The sequence below is a fragment of the Cervus canadensis genome, chromosome 24, assembly GCF_019320065.1.
Source record: "Cervus canadensis isolate Bull #8, Minnesota chromosome 24, ASM1932006v1, whole genome shotgun sequence".
In the NCBI taxonomy this organism is placed as follows: Eukaryota; Metazoa; Chordata; class Mammalia; order Artiodactyla; family Cervidae; genus Cervus; species Cervus canadensis.
In genome coordinates, this window is record NC_057409.1 from 37,202,583 (window position 1) to 37,223,734 (window position 21,152).

The 21,152-nt window shown below is 40.1% G+C and overlaps 1 pseudogene; it reads left to right on the forward strand.

Annotated features, from left to right (window-relative positions):
* The window catches only part of LOC122426135, a 33,995-nt pseudogene extending 12,857 nt beyond the window's left edge, over positions 1-21,138 (forward strand).
* Positions 21,139-21,152: the final 14 nt, after the last annotated feature.

Sequence of the window (21,152 nt, forward strand, 5' to 3'; positions counted from 1 at the left end):
ATAGTAAAAGAAGAATAATCAAACATAACACAAGAGTTGTTGATTTTGATCTTTTTAAAATTTTGAGTAACAGGAAGGGTGAGGGATATAAACTGTAAACCAGGTTGTGAAGGAGAGAATGGCATGCTTTGGCAGTCTAAAAAGGGAAAGATATTTTAGGTGGTAACAGTGAGTGAAATAGCTCAGAAATTTATCAGAGCACTGGGTGAGGCGTAAGTGGGCACAGCATTATTTTTAAAGGAGCAGTTTGTCACAGCATAGCACCTCACACAATGCCCCCTGTTAAATTTATTTATACTCCGCTTCCCAAAACTGAAGTAAAATTGTGACTCCCCAAAAAGCAGATACTAGGAAAACAACAAGAAAGAGAAGAATCAAATTTTAAGAAGGGAGAATCAATAATGGAGGTACATGACCAAATTGTCTGTCGCAAATAGTTCCGTTGTCCAACGATTGCTGCTGTGAACAGTTTTGCCATGTGCACTCTCTGACTCAATTATTGACCTCTCTTTTTTTTCCTCCTTGCCTACTTGCTAATACACTTTTATTTTTAGCCAAAGTTTAGCTCCTCTCCGCATGGTATACGCGGGGTTGTGAAGAGGCCATACCTGGCTTCCTTTTAATTCCAGTCACCAGAAGCCAGCAATACTTACCTTTATGTTGTTAATCAGCCAAATTGTGAATTGAGTGTACAACAAAGACACAGCCAACTGAGACAACATAGAAACAAATGCAGTTTGTTTTTGATTTTAGAAAAGCTTGGTGTTTTTTTCTGAAGTCTTAGTGATCGCCCTTTCTGTTTCCCAGCTGACCTTTCTGTTCCATCCTGTCAGCATGTGAGGTCACCAGCTGCAAAGCAACCTCTACACTTTTCAAGTTGATTTTCAGAAAAACCAAAGCATGGTCCCAAACTAGACATGGGCTCATTCCTAGAGATATAATTCATTTTGGGAAGAGACAGGAGGAAGACAAAGGTAGGTCACGAACAGTTGGGATTTTTAGGTGCTGACAGTATAAAAGCAGGGGAATAAAGCCCCACTATCCACGGCAACAAAGACCAATACCTTCAGCCACATTTCTGAGTCCCTGCTCTGTAAGAAGGAACTCATCCAGGTACCAGAGAGACCAAACGTCTGAAACATGGCTCAGAGCCCTAAAGGGAAGATAATAGAAATGTTAACAGGAACACAAAAAAAATGAGAGGTTAAAAGTTTGGAGGTATTGGCAGGGCAGCAGTGGAGATGCAGACATAGGGAACAGACTTGTGGACACAGTGAGTGAAGGACAGGGTGAGAAGAATTGAGAGGAAAGCGTGGAAATGTTAGGTAGTTAGAATAGGGAAAAGGAGTCCACAATGGCGGTGGCTAAAAGACCTGGAAGGGAAAAGCCCGCGAAAATAAAACAAAGGAAGTCCTCAGAAGGAAGGTCCGAGGACCGGAGTGAGAACCTCAGGTAAAACTAACAACACTCCTGGCTGGCCCAGTTTACGTAGGACAGGCCCAGGGACAGAGAAACAGATAAAAAGAGGAGCCAAAGCTAGCTCGCTCTCTCTCTCTCTCCCGCGCGATGGGGCGCTCTTCTCTTCGTGTCTTTGGATCAACGTGCGCTCACACCTCGAAGATGGATTTTCCTGCTATTATCTAAATAAAATAGAGCTGTAACACTGATTTATTTAAGAGCTATAACATGGCCCGGTCGAGACCTGAGAGCTATAACACGGTCTGTCCAAGACCCGAGAGCTGTGACTCGCCGAGGGGGCGTTAATGTCCGTCACTCCAAATTTTTGTTGTGATGAGACAAAGAACCGAGGCGCATATACTTGCCTGACAGAAACATATACATTACTATATGTAAAATAGATAGCCAGTGGGAATTTGCTGTATGCTGCAGGGAGCTCAAAACCAGTGCTCTGTGACAACCTAGAGGAATGGGATGGGGTGGGAGATGGGAGGGAGATTTAAGAGGGAGGGGACATATGTAAACATTTGGCTGATGCATGTTGATATACAGCAGAGATCAACACAATACTGCAAAGCAATTGTCCTTCAATTAAAAATAGATGAATTTTTTAAAAAGAAAAAATATTTGTAAATGGATAGAAAGTAGAATGAATATATATATGTGTATATATATACACATATATGTATATCTATATATATCTATATATATACCAATAAATAAACAAACAAAATTTTTAAAAAAGGTTTAAAACACCAAACAAAATTTTTAGGACTGTATCTGCCTTTCTGTGTCCATTTCAGCTAGAGAGCTCTGTATTTTCTCTGCAGAATGGAGATGACATTAAAGACTTCCTTTGAGCTATTAAAAAAGACAGAGCTGATTGAAATGAGGGTTTGAGTTGCCAAAAAGCTCTCTTCAACCTTCAGCTCCTCCTCGTTTGTTTTAGAGCATTCTGTTCTTCCTGACCTCCTGTTTTCCGCAAGTATTTCTTCATCCCAGCCATATATTGAGTTCTAAATATAATTTTAAAATCAGTGAATGAGAGGTCAGGGGAAAAAAACTGATTGTCAATCAACAGATTGTGTCTTTTCCCTGAGAAATCACTCTTGCAAGGAAGAACGACAACAAAAAAGTCCCTTTTAAAAAATCACAACTTGAAGTAAGAAATTATTCTATTTAACTTTGGCTTGAATGAGTTCTGACCTATTTGTACTGTATTTTCCAAAGGTCTGGAGTCAAATTACATACATTTTTATTCTAATAGACATCCATGTGACTATATTTCCTTGCTTTTGAAACCAATTCTGTTTTCTGGACTTGAGTATTTGGAACCAGAAACTTGAAGGGTTATGTTGCTAAGAGACCAAATTTAGGTTGAAAATCAGAAAACCAAGATTCTTTTTGCACATCCGTTACTGATCATGTAGGACATTGTGAAAACCACTTATACCTTATGCTTATCTACTTTTTCAAGAAATTTATCTTTTTATCAACTTGACTGCTAAAGAATCAAATATAAAATCCTACTGTAGAGTAGGAAATTAAGAAAGTTATGAGTAGGAAGGAAAAATTGGTTTAAAAAATTCTAAGGTTATTTTGTTTATAACATTGTGAGCCATATACCCTGAAGCCTTTGTCTATGTTTTAGTTTAACAGCTTTATTAAGATATAATTCACGTACTACCCAATAATTCACTGACCCCTAGAAAACCACCAATACTGTCTGTCTTTGTCTATTCTGGAAATTTCCTATTAATTGAATCATATAATATATGATCCTTTGTGATTTTTCTTTCTTTGCTTAACAAAAGATTCATCCATGTTGTCCCACTTCAGTTATTTCATTGTTGAATAGTATTTCATTGTATGAATATATCATATTTTTTCTACCCAGTCATCAGTAGATGGGTATTTGGGTTGTTTACATCTTAGGTTATTATAAATAATGCTGCTATGGACTTTTGTTTGTAAGTTTTTATGGGAAAATATGTTTTCATTTCTCTTGGGTAAATATCTAGCATTGGAATTACTGGGTAACATGGTAAATGTAAGTTTAACTATTAGAGGAACTGCCAGATTGTTTTCTTGTACTGTACTATGTATCTACTTTTCTATTGGTCATATATGAGACTTCCAATTTCTCCACATCCTGCCCAACACTGGTTTTATCTGTTTATTTTATTTTTATAACCACACTAGTGAGTGTGAAGTGTTCTTTCATGGGGCATTTGGTTTGCATTTCCCGATAGTGTTGAGCTTCTTTTATATTTCCTTTGGAGAAATACCTATTCAGATCCTTACACTAATTTTATTTTTATTTAATGAATTAATTAATTTCTGGTTGCACTGGGTCTTCATTTCTGTGTGGGCTTTCTCTAGTTGCGGTGAGCGGGGCTTCTCTTTCTGGCGGTGCATGGGCTTCTCATTGTGGTGGCTCCCTTGTTGCGGAGCACAGGCTCTAGGCGTGCGGGCTTCAGTAGTTGCAGGCATGCGGGCCCAGTAGTTGGGGCATGGGCCTGTGAGCTCTAGGGCATAGGCTCGGCGGTTGTGGCCCATGGACTTAGTTGCTCTGTGGCATGTGAGATTTTTCTGGGATCAAACTTGTGTTCCTTGCATGGGCACATGGACCCCTTTCTACTGTATCACCAGGAAAGTCCCTTTTCACTCATTTTAAACTCAGTTCTGTTTCTTTTAATTTTTGAATTGTAATCATTACTCTGTTTTTTCCAAGTGTCCAAGTCCTGTTACTCCTGGCACAGTTGGTTTTACTTGATGAAGCAAAGTATCTACTTGCTCCTAGATAGCCACATTCTCCTGACTATACATTTTCCAGAAGAAAGTTCCTCCATTTGTAAACAAGGATTTTCATGCTAAATTTAAGCTGGGGTTTCAGTCTAAGCAAGAGATGCCTGTTTTTTGACACCTGGGTCCAGAAGATCCCCTGGAGAAGGAAATGGCAAGCCATTCTAGTATTCTTGCCTGGGAAATCCCAAGGACAGAGGAGCCTGGCAGGCTACAATCCATGGAGTTGCATGATTGAGTGACTGAGCACATACGTAAGTCTAAGTAAAAATGTATATCTAGAAATGAATGAACCCACTTTATACTGTCAGAAAATGAAAGTTATACAACCCATTGTATTCTCTGTATTTGTGGTAGATGCTTCAGAACCTGGAGAAAATTACTTCACTGCCCCAAAATGCTTTAGATCTACTCACCTAAAGTTCATGTTGTTTATTTGAAATGGGATCGGGTTTGTTTTAGGCTTAAATGCTTCTTTCTGGTATGTTTTCATATCTAAGTTATCCTAATCCCTTTCAGAAACAGACATGACATATCTTTGATATAAAATGCTGGGAGATGTGTCAAATGTACTTAAAATTCTTTATCTTTTAAAGAAAAAAGTCACTTTTTGTTCCCTTTATGCCATAGAAAATGAGCAGTATCCTTGAGAATGAAGCCTAAAGCTCCCTGTGGTGTGTTAAATCATAAAGGTCATAAAGTGTCTTCACCAACAAAAAGGGAGCCATAAAGTCTTTCTGAATGTGAGGACAAGAGTAGAGAGTGATTTGAATTGATTAAAGTGAGATATAGTAAATTCAATGATTTATGATGACCCCTGGTTGCATCTGTTCCTATTACCTGCACTAGATTTTCATTACGTGGAGGTCACACATACTAGCTATTCTCTTCCTGCCCTATAGGTAAGACCTAGGCAAGATTTCAGAGTAGATAATTTTTTCAGGTAGATATCTCCCCTTTCCTTTCAACAATCATATACTTAATACTGTCTCTTCCAGTTCCCACTTTCCTCACCAAATTATTTTTGATTATTAGTTTATTCTCCAACTCTCCCACTCAGGAATATTTTCATTTTTAAAGAATATTCTTGAAGAGGAAAGAACTTTCACAACCATGCATGTGTTCATGGCAAGAGGCTCCAGTTGTATCCGGCTCTTTACCCTATGGACTGTAACCTACCAGACTCTTCTGTCCATGGAATTCTTCAGGCAAGGATACTGGAGTGGTTGCTGTGCGCTGCTCCAGGGGATCTTCCTGACCCAGGGACCAAACCTGCCTCTCTTATATGTTTCCTGCATTGGCAGGCAGGTTCTTTACCACTAGCATCACCTGGGAAGCCCTTTTGATAACCATAAGAATGCATTTCTCCTAGAGGTCTAGTATTCTTCCAGAAGAATTTCTGATGATTTATTAAACTTTTAAGAATTTTCCTGAAGATTTGGTCCCATTCAAATTGGAGGGGAAATATTTTACATTTTCTTGAACATATAGGTTTTTCTTTTAATTAACATCACTTAATTTTTTTTTTTTATCAAAAACTATATTGCCCAATTTAATCACTCACCTAATTTGTCCCTCTCAGTCATCGGTACTGATGAATGTCATTTCTACATTGAATACAAAATCTGTCATCATGGACAATTATCAAAAGAATATGCCAAATGTTATAGCAGGGTTTCAAAAAAATGTAATGCCAGAAATACTTCTGAATAAAAATGTAAATAATCTCCCAGCAGGACTATTTGAAAAATCCAGCATTAATATCAGTGTTTAACTATTTTTAAGAAATATGAAGCACGTTATTATACAAATAAAAGTTTTGCAGGTATGAACTTTTGACATTTTTCTACTGTGGAACATGGACGTGCTTGGCCTGAGGCAAGTGAAGACACAGCACAGACATTATGATCAGATGATCCTTACTTTCTCTTGATTTCTCGTGGCTGCTTGGAAAACACAGGGCCTCACAGAAACCAATCTGCTACAGTCTCTCCTGGAATGGACTAAAGGAAGGAACTCAGGAGAGGTTCTCCACTGGCTGTAAGTTTGTTTTTTTTTTTTTTTCATTTATTTTTATTAGTTGGAAGGCTAATTACTTTACAATATTGTAGTGGAAGTAAGCCAGAAAGATAAAGAACATTACAGCATACTAACACATATATATGGAATTTAGAAAGATGGTAATGATAACCCTATATGCAAAATAGAAAAAGAGACACAGATGGCCGTAAGTTTTGAAAGGGAAAATATATGTTGTCCGTTTCTTCACACTGGTTTAATTTCCTGATTAAAGATTTATTTATTTATTTTTAAAGAATGGGCTTCTGGCCCTTTCAAATCCTTCAGACTTTTTGAAAACTGACTGATGTCATTAGACAGTCAATCACAGACTCAGAAATTCAAAACTCAATGAGACATATACCAAAACTAATGTTTTAGAGGCTTAACTTTCATGTAAGATGCATTCAGTTGCAAGGGGCAAAAAATCTGATCTAAAATGGCATTAAAAAAGGTGGGGAATCTTTGGTTTACAGCATACACCAGAGCCTGGTTCATTATCTTGGTTCATTCTTAACCAGTGAGGAATTGAAAGAAAGTTCAGTTCCCGCAAATTTTGAGTCTGTGGATCTGAGGATCTTTGACCATCATGGGTCGAACATGATCTCTCCAGTGTCTGGAATTTGGAAAAATGTAATTGTATTAAACGCAGGAGGACCTTCTCAGGGAGCTTAAGATAGAATCAGTTTTTCCCTTTCTCAGATACAATGCCTAGGACTCCATGTAATAGAAATTCCTTCTCTAATTAGCTTAAACAATATGTAGTATGTAAGAATAGTAGGAAGTTCTGAGAAGGGAGTCTCCAAGTATAGTTAAAATAGGACTCCTGCTTCTCTGCAGTTTCCATGGCTCTGCCTGTCTCCATGCATTGGCTTTCATAAGATGGGATAGTTTCTGGACTTTTCAAGTACTGTTAGCCTACCCATGAAGTTTGAAGATAGCAAAAATAGCAACTTGAATGACCCAGAAGGGCAAAGAAAAAACTTCTATTCCCCAAATAAAGTTACATTTACTCAACATTTATTTAGTATGTTTGGGCCAATTTGGGTCATATGTCAACTTTCATCTCATATCAGTCTCCAGGAGAGTGCTGTGATCTGTCTGGTTGAAAGCTGAGTTCTGTTATTGGATAGGCAGGTAGGATTATTACAACTGGTCCAGGACTAGTAATCACCTTTGAGCTGAGATGGGATTACCTTTCCTGGGAATCATAGAGCACATAGAGAAGGTTGAGGACTTGAACAGGATTTGCATTTTGTAAGAAGGAAAGAGATAATAGACAGAGGATATTTAGCCGTCAATGGTCAGGACATACCCACATTCAGAAAGGAAGAGACAGCAGTTGATGAGGAATATAGAGATAAATTATTCCTGTGACAATGTTTCTTCTTTTAACACTTGACTGACAATATGCATAAAACCTGACTGAATAAAATATGATCTCTCAGGAGTACCACTCTAGAAACCATCAGATTTCAATTTCAAAAACTATTCAAAGCAACCACTACTCGTATCTGGTTTCCATATTGGATAGAATTTGAGAATCTTGGTGACATTCAGTGATTTAGAGTTGACTTAGAGTGATTTAGATTTAGTGTTGTTTAGAGTTCCAGAAGCTTCTGAATAAATTTCCAGTTTCTCTGCATCCAGTCAACTCTGATGCCCAGAGAGACCAACCTTCTCCTTTCACTGAATGAATATTCTTTTATTCAGAACTTATTTCCTGGTTCCTAAAAGAGAAATTTCCATTTCACACTAGCTTTTGTGCATCACAGTGCATTGACTGGCAATTTGCAAATAGCATTTGCAGCAAAGAAGACAAAACACCCAGAAGTTCATTTCTCAGTTCAGAGCAGATTTCAGTTCAGATGTCAACATCCGCTTCCTGGCTCCCTCCCTTTTTCCATTGATCAGTTTCCTTTCTAAGAAAGGAAGACCACACCAGGACAAGTGAAGCTTTATAAATGGGTGATAAACCCTGACTGTATTTTGAGAATACTTTATAGGCTGAAATAATTTACTCACAGGGTTAAAATAGGAAGACCTTGTAATCTTATCAACATGTAATAGAGACAAAGTGGAATTCAGAGAACCAAGATTTTCTAAGTCACTTTAAAAAATTATTTTGTTAGTTAGAGATGACAAAATTAAGCTGTTATTTAGTGATGAGTAAATTTTGTTATGAGGCTTCCCTGGTGGCTCAGTGGTAAAGAATCCTCCTGCCAATGCAGGGGCCTCAGGAGACACAGGTTCAATCCCTGGGTTGGGAAGATCCCCTGGAGTAGGAAATGGCAACACACTCTAGTACAGAGGAGCCTGGCAGGCTACAGTCTATGGGGTCACAGAAGAGTTGCACATGACTTAACAGCTAAGCAACAACAAATTGCATTTACTCATTTAGATAAAACCAATCCAGTAATGGAAAGGTTAGAGTGTTATATTTCTTTAATATAGTCAACTATTATCTCAAAAACAGTCCCTTTAAATTAAGAAAAGAAAGAAAATAAAACTAGCATTTATGATAATACATGCTAGCAGCTCAACTAGGTGCTTTGTCTTACATTTCTCAATATCCTCATATGACTGATGAGTAAGTGGAAAGTTCTGAAATCCATGATTTTCCTAATGCCTTCAAAATAGTAATAGCCCATCATGAATCACTAGGTAGACAGAGCAATCAGTTTCTATGAGGAAAGGAAAAGACGGGCATAGTTACTGAACACCCAGTCTTGGCACTGTGCAAGGTGATTGTCAATTGATAAAATATCTCACTCCATTTAACTGACAAAGTAAATTAATCGACTTTGAAAGATTTGATGATATGCCCAAAGCTCCAGGTCTGCACATGTAGAAACTGACTAACGTGGACGTATTCTTGTAGGAACTGAGCTGTTAGTAGTTGGGAATACCAGTTTTAACAAATACAGAGAACATGCACCCAATTAAAGAAAAAGGACATGAGAAAGGGGTAGCTTTTCCTTTCTTTCTTCTTTTTTTTTTTTAAAATTATTTGTTTATTTGTCTGTGCCAGGTCATTCTTAGTTGGGGCACGTGGGATCTTTGATCTTCGCTGCTGCCTGTGAACTCTTAGCCGTAGCGCATGGGATCTAGCTCCCTGACCAGGGACCAAACCTAGGCCCCCTGCATTGGAAGCGCAGAGTCTTAGCCACTGTACTGCCAGACATGGAGTTCCACGGCATAGGTTTTCACATTAATTGAGGATGTGTGAGATCCTCTCCTTCACTAATGGCTGTTCTGAGGACAACATTGCCTGTAGCCTGAGAGTTTCTGAAAATATAGTTTTGAAAATACTTCACGGTTGTCATTTTTCACAAAGTTGATATAAAAATTATAAAATAGTAAATAAACTCTGAACCTTGCTGACAAATCTACTCTTTCTGCACGCTCCCCTTTCCCTCTCTAAATTGATACTATAACTGATTTGGCTAACATCTGACATAAACATGTGAGTGCACATAATTCATACATGTGTATCAGTACTGAACCTCTTGTGTGAAAGGCACACTACTTGTCAGGTTGAGAGATTATTAAATCTTTCAGTGTTTATTTTTCCTTTTAATTATTAAGTATGACACACAGCTCCTCTGCGGTCCAGGGCAAAGATTTTTCAGAAAGCCAATCAGTACATATAACTCTTGCAAAAGTAACTCTTTACCTTTCAAGTGCCATAAACAATTTATCACTTCATTTAGTCTTTTATCAAAATTATATTTTGCTTGACTGGAGAACTCCTTCAATCAGTCAGCCTGACAGTATCTTTCTCTGTGGCTACAAATGTGGCAGGGTAAAAAAAAAAACAACTGCATGTCAAAACAAACATCCTGGAAGCTTTCTATTGGCCTCATCTTGTTAAAAACAACAACAAAAAAAGTACTTGAACTGAGTTTTGAAAGAGCCTATGATTTGAAACAAACAAAAAATGTTTCCCTTTTTGGTATGTCTTTTTCTTTGCCTTTGACCAACTAGCATTCTGTTCACAAAGAACAGCATTCAGGTTTTCTGTTGCACATGTTAATAAATATTTCATTATTTACTCAAATTCTCTAAGTTTTAGTTTTGAAATTCCATACAATGTTACTCTCATCCAGCTATTTGACAAATATATTCATGTGTTTCTGCGAAATATCAAGGCTTGCATCTTGAAGGGAAAATCTCTCCCTTTGAATTCCTCTATAACTGAGATGATTATAATTCAAATCCCTTATGATGATACAGTGGAGGTGACAAATAGATTCAAGGGATTAGATCTGGTAGAGTGCCTAAAAAACTATGGACAGAGGTTCTTAACATTGTGCACTAGGCAGTGACCAAAACCTTCCCAAATTAAAAAAATGCAAGAAGGCCAAGTGTTTGTCTGAGGAGGCTTTATAAATAGCTGAGAAAAGAAGAGAAATGGAAGACAAGGAAGAAAGGGAAAGATATGCCCAACTGAATGCAGAGTTCCAGAGAATAGCAAGGAGAGACATGGAAGTCTTCTTAAGTGAACAACACTTTGGACAATGTGAACAATTTTCAAAGTGAAAATAGAGGAAAGTAATAGGATGGAAAAACTGAAAATCTCTTCAAGAAAATTGGAGATATCAAGGGAATATTTTGTCAGGGGAGCTTGTAATTTCCTCGGTTCTGTCTTGCCACAGCAGAACTTTGAAGCAATGGATAGACCAGTGGTATAGCTCCATGTTTCAGCTCAGTTTTATTTAGAAAGCAAAGGAAAATACATCCTCGAGGAGTGAGGGCAGGTCGACCCAAAAGACCCGAAGAGAAGAGAAGCCCCAGGCTCAATTTTGGTTCCTCCTTTTATATGTTCTTTCTCCTCCCCCTGGGCCTGCCCTTTGTAAAACTGGGCTAGCCAGGAGGGCTGTATGTTTTACCTGAGGTCCTCACTCTGGTCCTTTGACCTTCCTTTGTTCTATTTTCTTTTTTTTTAATTTTTTTATTAGTTGGAGGCTAATTACTTCACAACATTTCAGTGGGTTCCTTTGTTCTATTTTCATGGGCTTTTCCCTTCTTTCTCTTTTAGCCACCACCATTTTGGACTCCTTTTTCCTATTCTAATTACCTAACACTCCCCCCTCAGAGGCCCAAGTCAAGGTCTCTCTAGCTACTTCCGGTTGAACTGGGACAGTGTGGGGCATTGGACCTCCCCCTCTTGCTAGTCTCAAGGCTCAGAGTCCCTTTAGTCGTGTCTGTCTAAAAGTGAGTGATATTTTCCATGGTCAGCTGTAATTTTATATATCCTTGTTAAACTGGCACTGCATGTTGTAGCCTGTTGATCTGGGCAGAGACAAAATGGGTTAGACCATTGATAAGACATGCAGCAATCATAAGCAGCATTGATATGGTGATAACAAGGATTAGTAGGGGCATTAGTCAACTCCAAATCCCCCATTTTCAGGAGAAGGATCCCCCAGAGAGAGATTGTAGCCACCCTAAGAACTCTCCAGCTTGTTCTTTGAGGTCCTATAGGATATAGAATATTTTTCTTGAGGACTGTGAGACTTTTTTTTTTTTTTAACTTAACTGGAGGTATTTACCCGGAAACAGCATGTCTCATTCAAGATGGCTCAAGTCCCTCCTTGTTTGAGGATCAGGAGATCTATTTCCGGTCTATATTGGAATACAACCCCTGCCAAGTTGTGCTGGCTCTTTAGATCTGTCTGAGAAATCTTATCCCCAGAAACTTAATTTTGGCGGTGTTCATTAGAATGGCACTCATTTGTAGTTCTGAATAGGTATCTGAGATTTCCCAGGGGTTCAAAGGTGTATTGAGTGTCCTCTTCTGTTTTCTTTCATGGCTTGACTAATGAGTAGTGAATCCAGGAGTCATGTCCTAGTACCTTCACTGCTGTGGGGGTAGAAAATATTACAGGGTAGAGGCCCTTCTATGTGGGCTGGAGTTGAGCCTTTGAGGACCCATCTTTCTAGACTTTAATTAGGACTTGAGTCCCTGGAGCATGTAGTGGTGGCTCTTTAGAATCTTTTGAATCCTGGTTGACACCCCACAAGTGTATATCTTGTTGGAATTGCCCAATGGCCATGGTATAAGACCAGAGGGTCTGAGTCTCTGGATCTAGGAAGGGGTCATTGACATAAACAAAAGATTTCCCATATAGCATCTCATAAGGACTAAGACCAACCTGTTCCTTAGGGGCAATATGGGTGTGGAGGAGAGCTATTGGTAAAGCCACCTTCCATCCCAGGGAGATCTCCTGGGTTATCTTTTTTATTGCTGATTTTAAGAATTGGTTGGCTCTTTCTACTTTTCCTGAAGACTGAGACTTCCAGGCACAACGGAGATAATAAGTAATGCTCAGTGCTTTAGAGACCCCTTGGGTGACTTTAGAAGTAAATGATTTCCCATTGTCACTTTGTAATGACCTGGGCAGACCAAATCTTGGAATAATTTCATGGAGCAGTTCTTTTACCACCTCCTCAGCCTTCTCAGTCTGGGTGGGAAAGCCTTCAATCCATCCTGTGAATATATCTATCATGACTAGTAGGTATTTATACACTTGAGAAACTGGCATCTGGGTGAAGTTCATCTGCCAGTCCTCTCCTGGGTAGGTCCCACGCCATTGGATGGGCTGGGCCAGCTGGGGACTTTGAGCTCCATGGGGGTTGTTTAACTGGCAAGTGGGACAAGAGGAGTCCACTTGCCTTATAGTTATTTTGAGGCCTGTTCCTCTAAAGGACCTTTCTAGTAATCCTTGGGGGCCTCTCCCCTAAATGAGTGATGGCATGTAAGGATTTAACCAACTTCCTTTGGAGATTCCCAGGCAGAAAAAGGAGTCTCTCCTTTTGGAACCACCCCATATGATCTTCTTAAACGCCCTCACTCTTATTTTTAAGAGTCTCACCTTCAGAATAGGAAGGAGTTTCTGGCAAATTAGTCTGTGGCAGTAGGATGGCCACCCCTATTAGGTCATGGTTCTGTAATGCTGCTCTCTTAGCTGCCTGATCAGCTGCTTGGTTCCCTCGTACCACTTCTGTGCTCCTTTTTGGTGTCCTTTACAGTGGGAGACTGAAACTTCAGGGGGCAGGTGGACTGCCTCCAAGAGCCTAAGGATTTTATAACCATATTTGACTGGGGACCCTCAGATGGTCAAGTGGCGTTTTTCTTTCCAAATAGCAGCATGTGCATGTAACACAAGAAAGGCATACTTGGAGGCAGTGTAAATGGCTACTCTTTTGCCTTTTCCCAGCTCTAAAGCTAAATCAGGGCTATGAGCTCAGCCACTTGGACCGAAGTACCTGGTGGCAAAGGTTTAGCCTCCATGGTCTTGACATTGGATACTACTGCACATCCAGCTCTTCTTTTTCCATCCAAGACAAAGCTGCTTCCATCAGTGTACCAGGTTTCCTCAGGATTGGTCAGAGGATCTTCTGACAATCTCTCTTGGGGTTTTGTCCAGTGGTCCAAGGTTTCTAGGCAAGAGTGAAAGGGGTGAGAGCCCTCAGAAGTAGGCAGGAGGATAGCTGGGTTAAGAACCGCACAAGGGGATATATTCAGGCCTGGATTTTGCATCAGCACTACTTGATATCTGAGGATCCGTTCATCAGACATACATAAGAGGTCTCTTCCATTCAGGAGTTGTTTCACTTGGTGGCTGGTGAAAACAGCTTGCCCCGAGAGAGAGTTTTAAAGCATCTTCTATCAGGAGTGGAAAAGCTACAAGCTTTTGAAGGTAGGGAAAGATCTGTTCCCAATAAAGGAGTAGGACACTCAGGGATGACCAAAAACTAGTGGGAAAATATTTGTCCATCCCAGCAACAAAGAAGTGCTTGGGTGAATATTTTTGTAATTGTTTTCCTGTAGCACCCAAAATAGTACAGGTTTGGGAGGAGAAGGCTCCGGAGTAGGAGATCAAGACAGAGTAGGCGGCCCCTGTGTCAACCAAGAAATTCTTGGACCTACATGCCACATCCAATTGCACCCTTGGCTCCAGCCCTGTGATGGTTATCTGTGACAAGCAGGCTGGCTGGAACAGGCTGCTTCAGTCCTGCTGAATCACCCTGAGGGAAGGCTTGGTGCTTGACCTTGAGCCTCTTGGGTACTGATGGCAGAGTGTCGCCCAATGTCCCAATTGATGGCATTTGTAGCAAGCCATTTTAGGGGACTTTTCATGGTTTGGACCCTCTTTGGCCCAATGTCCCACCTTTTTACAGATTAGGCATTTGCCTTGTGCTTTGTCCTTTAAGGACTTGGGGTTTGCCATAGGGCTTCCCTGGAGGCCAGCATCTCTGCATGCCTTGTCTCTTTCCTTTTCTCCCTTTCCTGGGCTTTGGCTTCCATCTCCTGTTCTCTGTTATAAAAGATATTGGTGGCTGGACTGTCTTACCTAAAGAGGCATCAGGATCCTGCTGCTGTAGCTTTTGTAACTTTATCCTGATGTCTGATGAACACTGGGACAGGAATTTGTCCTTTAAAATCACCTGTCCCTCATAAGAGTATAAGTGCAGACTGGTAAACTTTTGGAGGGCCTCTTTTAGACTTTCCAGAAAGGCAATGGGGTTCTCATTGGACTCCTGAGTTATTGCTGAGACCAGGTGCAGTCCCACAACTAATGGGCTTCCTTCTAATTCCATGGGTGGACTTCCTTAGTGATGAGTCTTTCTGAAGCTTATCCTAGCCAGTACTCTCACAATCTGAGATCCAGGAGTCCCTGGGTCAGGGTGCAGGTCCCCAGGCAGGCTGAGGCATGACGGCCTCCTGGAGATCAAATCCCTGGGCAGGCTGAGGCAGGTTGGCCTCCTGGGACCCCTGGACTGGCGGATTCCTGAACAGATGGAGGTGTGACAAGCTTCTGAGGACCAGATCCCTAGGCAGATCAACCTCCTGGGATCCCCAGGCTGGAGTTGGGTGTCCCCAAAGTACTGGGTAGTACTGGGTAGGATGAAGGGGTTGTAATCTTAACTTATTGCTGGTTTGTCCACTGCAGATGGGAATAGATACCATGATGTAAAGTAATTCAAGTCTATGCCCTGAGACTGGGAACCTGGTGAAACAGACATAAGCCTTATGCTCTTATTGTTCTGAAGGAATGTAAGTCACTGATTTCCTCCCCTAGTCTTTCATAAGAGCAGCTTAGGGTGTCTCCAGTGATAAACCTTTCACTGTCATAGACCCACTCTAGGTAATAACAGCAGTAATGACAAAGGAGTGGGTTATCTGGTCCTGTTAGGGGCATTAAGAGTACTTTAATAATAAGTGAGGTGGAGCAATGTTGCCTACTAGGGGGCAGGGTCCTGGTTGTAGGAGTTAGTAAGTGGCTTAAGAACCAATTGAGAAGAGGCAACAGACCAAATGTTCCATAAAAGTGGAGTGGAGATTTGATCCAAGGGAATGTTTGTAACTTTAGGAGAAGGGTGGCAAGGGTTTGGGCCCAAATGGCCTGCAGGGATAACTCCCGAAGTGGCAAACATTATCCCTGGAAGCCCAATTGCCCTTGAAGGGATGCCAGCAGATGGGCTTCTAGCAGGCATTGTGTGCCTGTCACCTGCCCTAGCAGGTTCACTGAGAAATGCTGTTGTTGCACAAGTGGTAGGAATCACAGAAGATGAAGGCCTGAATATCTAGGGGGATTGGATATGATATGGTATTTCCCTCCCAAGAACCAGCTATTTTCTGGTTGTCCCTCCAGAGGATTGTAGAGGCAACACTGTGGGCCCAGACGGGGCTTGGGAAAAGCAAGAAATAGGAGGGAAGGGGGAAGGGCACAACTTTTAAAAGAATGATATAGCCCAAGGGCATAACATAAACTGATTAAAATCAAATGGGCCCAAGATGCCTATTCAAATTCAACTAAACCTTGATCCTCAATCTGCAAACTAAATGACACACCCAGAGGTGCCAGGCCAGTTCCAGTTCAGTTCAGTTCAGTTCAGTCGCTCAGTCATGTCCAACTCTTTGTGACCCCGTGGACTGCAGCACACCAGGCCTCCCTGTCCATCACCAACCCCCGGAGTTTACCCAAACTCATGTCCATTGAGTTGGTGATGCCATCCAACCATCTCATCCTCTGTCATCCCCTTCTCCTCCTGCCTTCAACCTTTCCCAATATCAGGGGAAGGAGTCAGTTCTTTCTTTTCAAATGAGTCAGTTCTTCACATCAGGTGGCCAAAGTATTGGAGTTTCAGCTTCAACATCAGTCCTTCCAATGAATATTCAGGACTGATTTCCTTTAGGATGGGCTGGTTGGATCTCCTTGCTATCCAAGGGACTCTTGGACATAGTTAGACAACAGTTAGAACCAGACTTGGAACAATAGACTGTTTCAAAATCAGGAAAGGAGTACATCAAGGCTGTATATTGTGACCCTGCTTGTTTAACTTCTATGCAGAGCACATCATGGTTAATGCTGGGCAGAATGAAGCACAAGCTGGAATCAAGATTGCTGGGAGAAATATCAACAACTTCAGATTTGCAGATGATACGACTCTAATGGCAGAAAGTGAAGAGAAACTAAAGAGCCTTTTGTTGAGGCTGATAGAGAAGAGTGAAAAAGCTGGCTTAAAACTCCACATTCACAAAAGCTAAGATCATGGCATTAGATCCCATCACTTCATGAGAAATGGAAGGGGGAAAGGTGGAAATAGTTGCAGATTTTATTTTCTTGGCCTCCAAAATCTCTGTGGTTGGTGACTGCAGCCATGAAATAAAAAGATGCTTGCTCCTTGGAAGGAAAGCTATTACAAACCTAGAAAGTGAAAGTGAAAGTGAAGTCACTCAGTCATGTCTCTTTGCAACCCCATGGACTGTAGCCCACCAGGCTCCTCCATCCATGGGATTTTCCAGGCAAGAGTACTGGAGTGGGCTGCCATTGCCTTCTCCGATAGCAGGCTGCTAAAAAGAGAAAGGAAATGTAGCTTAAGAGAATATTTGCATGAGTGAAACATAGGTTCTGAGTCTTTGGCAAAGGACTTGAAGAAAGAGTCCAGGGTAAATACATAGTTCATTAACATAGGTTAAGAAAAACTTTTCCTTAAGAAAAACATTTCCATGAGAAAAATGCGTTGGTTAGTTCAAGATTTGAGAAAAGTTAAGTTCAGGTGGAACCAGATGTCGTCATGGCAACACAGAACTTTAAGAGAAACCTCCTTTTAAATTTGTATAGAGAAGGGGAAGAAATCTGACACTTGTAGTTTGTTTCCTCCTGCTGCTTATGAGAGAGATTAAAAAATGTCTGACACTTGCAGCCTATTTCCTCCATTTGAAGACCTCTAGCCTTCCTGCCAGTTATCCTGTCATCAGGATCTTTAATAAGGAAGGAAACATCTAGGATCCCTCTTGTTTTATTACCCTTCCTCTAGTACCATATATACATCCTTTAAATTTCAGGGATTAATAAATTAAACTCCATCTTATCTGATTTTTTCTGATGAAAAAACATATAGTAAACATATAGATGGAGAAAAAAACACTGAATGAGAACTGGTGTCCTCTTGCTGAACATTTGCAATCTGAATTCTATGCACAATATATAACCTTTTAAAAAACAGAATTGTGCCACCTCTTCAGTTCAGTTCAGTTCAGTCACTCAGCTATGTTCGACTCTGTGAGAGCCTGGGGCCTCGTGGTCAAGGTTGTTTTTGGTTTTCTTTTGGGAAAGAAAGAAAACGAAAAACGAAGTGTCCAAACTGGCTGAAATACAGGGGAAGTATGTGAAGAAGGAGACATCACCTCTGCTGCGGAATCTTATGCCTTCATTTATCCGGCATGGCCCAACAATTCCAAGATGAACTGATATCTGTCTTCCAGATTCAAGTGCTAATGCCTTTTCAGCTACTGGAGATGGAATAGTTTCAAGAAACCATAGTTTCCTCAGAACTCCAATTCAAAGAACACCTCATGAAATAAAGAGAAAAGAAAGCAACAGATTATCTGCACTTTCTTACCTTGCCAGGAGGCTAGCAGATGTCCCTAGGGAATATGGCTCTTCTCAATCATTTTTAACAGAAGTTAACTTTATTTCAAAAAATGGAGACTCCGGTTCCAAATGTTATTACTCAGATAATTATTTTGATGGTCAGAGGAGGCACCCACTTGGAGATCCTACACACAAAGACCATAGGTATTATGAATACTACCATGGTATCTTCTAAAGAATGCCACTGAATCAGGGGAGGCATGCTTCAGCCCAGTTCTCAGGTCAAACAACAGGGAGGGAACACAGTCCCACCCATCAACAGAAAATTGGATTAAAGATTTACTGAGCATGGCCCCGCCCATCAGAACAAGACCCAGTTTCCCCCACAGTCAGTCTCTCCCGTCAGGAAGCTTCCATAAGCTCTTATCCTTCTCCATCAGAGGGCAGACAGAATGAAAACCACAGTCACAGAAAACTAATTAAATCAATCACATGGACCACAGCCTTGTACCACCTCTATTCAGCTCTAATTCCTCTTGATATTCCAGCACTGGATGATGCGGCTTCTAGAATGAATGTTCAACTATTCTTTCTCACTTTCCATTGTACTTACCATTTTTAAAAATCTCAAAAACCACTACAATATTGTAAAGTAATTAGCCTCCAACTAATAAAAATAAATGAAAAAAAAACTCTTTAGCAGATTGCTGTCTTTTTCTCATCATTATAGCTCTTAAAAAACTGGTTGTTCTCCTAAATAGTAGCATGTGATCTTGCTCCACAATGGTTAATGTATTGATTTGGCCAGAGTAGTTAAAGAGTCAAGGATGATTATTTTTAGCCAGTTATTTTTCAAGCTCTTTATAAAATCTATAACATCGTCAACAGTGTTTGAAAAGGTTTAGGGAGGCAAACATGGCAGCTTCCAGAATGAAAATGCTACAATTGAAGGGCCATCCTGGACAGGGAGAGGGAAAGGAAAGAAAATTAGCTGAGGAAAGAAGGGACTTTTATCTGAAGAAGGTAGGATCTTTCTCATTTGTTGCTGAAACTTCAATTCAGTGTAGTTAATGGAACAAACCTATTATAAGACAGGATGGGGGCCCACTCCCCCATGCCCTCAATCAGCGATAGGTGGAAATTATAATTTCATTGAGTATCTCCTCATAAGGCAGTGGATATTCAATGACTATGTAAAGCTTAACCATGTTCTCTGCCATCTCCTAACTGTGAGGTTTTCATATAACTCAAGTTTCAGGTTGAGCTGTATCTGAATACAAACTACAACTCATCTTTTTAGCCTGGAAGTCTGATCAACAGAATTATAGTAAGAGGCATAAATGTAATTTTTCTGAAACAGTTAAATCAAACAAGTAAAATCAACTTTAATAAGAGATTTTATTAAATCTAATATATCCAAAATATTATATTTCAACATTAAATGAATTGGAAAAATATTCAGATATTTTGCATTCTAATGTCCATACTAAGTCTTTGAAATCTGGACTTAGCCAAATGAAGTCTTGCCAAATAGAGTCACATGATAGTGACTACAGTATTAGCACAGATCTGAATGTCCTTAGGGCTTCTTCAATATCTTGTAATGTACATGTGTGTTAGGAAAGTAAACTGTTACATAATTTGACTACTATATTTAGGATTTCAGGAAGAACTTATTTCTTAACTGCTAGATAGTTTCAAGTAAAAAATGATTTGCAGTAGTTCTTTGCTAATCATGGCCACTCAACTCACCAAGAACTTATTTCAATAAGAGGTTGCCATTTTCAAAATTAAGTCATACCCCTAAGCTGGGAAGTAATTTGTTTTTTTTTCTCAACTATGTGCCAGCATCTGAAATCAAGAAGTCTAGTATTTTCAACTGAAGAAAATTCAGGAGATAATAGAATACCTACTTAGATTACATTTGATTAACTTTATCTTCCTGCAAAGAAATTCTGAATTCAATTAAATGATTAGTCCCCGTTTCTTCCTTAGTACTATAATTATTAGCAAATGTTGATTCATGAGTGAGAGGTAATGAAAATTGATCCAAGTTACGGGGACAATAGCAGCCTAGCCAATAGCAGATTCAAGAACTTTGCATGGTTGCAAGGTATCTTCCTGATCACGTACGTTGTGCCTGAACTTCTGGCCCTCTGTGCTTGTTTTTATCGATGTGCACTGTCTGAATGTTTTGTATCTCCCCTAAGTAGAAAAGGAAATGGAAGCCCACTCCAGTACTATTGCCTGGAAAATCCCATGGACAGAGGAGCCTGATAGACTACAGTCCATGGGATCGCAAAGAGTCATACACGACTGAGCGACTTCACTTCAAGTAGAAAAAGGTTTGGAAGAGACTGCTGGGCAGTTCATTAGGTAGTGCTTAGTTCTTATCCTTGTGCTCTGGATACACATATATTAATAAAACTATTCTGGTAGTCACATATATTTATACCAAAGATGTGTTAGGCACATCTATCTCTATCTAACTCTGTCTCCCTCTGAGGCAACTGCACTTAGCCATCTTACTTAAGGCAGTCTCCAAAAGGGAGTTCTACTAAAGAAAGAGTACTAAGAAGATGCCCAGATATTTCACCTGCAAGCTTGCAGAACAGTTTCCTAAAAACTATTACATGCAAAACTGAAATGTGTCAAAGATTTTAAAATAAGAGCTTATTTAATGCACCCCACAAACTTAAGAAATGAAGAGTACCATTACACCAAATTTTGCAAATTAGGAAACTGAGGCACAGAAATGTGAAGCAACCTGCTGATCAACTAAACCTCTTTCGTGGTTGTGGCACCAGGCATTCTGTCCTGAACCTGTCCTCTTTACTGCTACTCCACATCACCTTTCCCGCTGATACTTGTTAAGAAAATCCACATTATTCCCAGCTTTATTTTTGTTGCACCCTTTCAAGGAGCTTGAAAGGAAGAGGCAAA